Source organism: Penaeus monodon, chromosome 27 (genome assembly GCF_015228065.2).
Source record: "Penaeus monodon isolate SGIC_2016 chromosome 27, NSTDA_Pmon_1, whole genome shotgun sequence".
NCBI classification, from domain to species: Eukaryota; Metazoa; Arthropoda; class Malacostraca; order Decapoda; family Penaeidae; genus Penaeus; species Penaeus monodon.
Genome location: NC_051412.1, coordinates 32,863,741 through 32,864,012, shown reverse-complemented (window position 1 = coordinate 32,864,012; position 272 = coordinate 32,863,741).

The following is a 272-nucleotide window of genomic DNA, read 5'->3' as shown; positions in this document are numbered from 1 at the left end:
CTGTGCATTTGGGAAAGCTTCTATATGGGAGGAAGATGGCGAGAGGCATTATTCTTCTGAACGACAGGAATGTTTAGAGATTTCATTTCTTTTACAAGTGAACGTCGTAAAACCTCGATGTAGCGTTGACAGTGTGATGCTTGTCATTATCACAACAGAAGGAAATTAATCAAGGGATATTGATTACACGAATGATGAAGACGATATGATAGTATCAGACAAAAAAAAAGACAAACAAATTAAAAGAATCCCACCACCCCCACTCCCCTGAT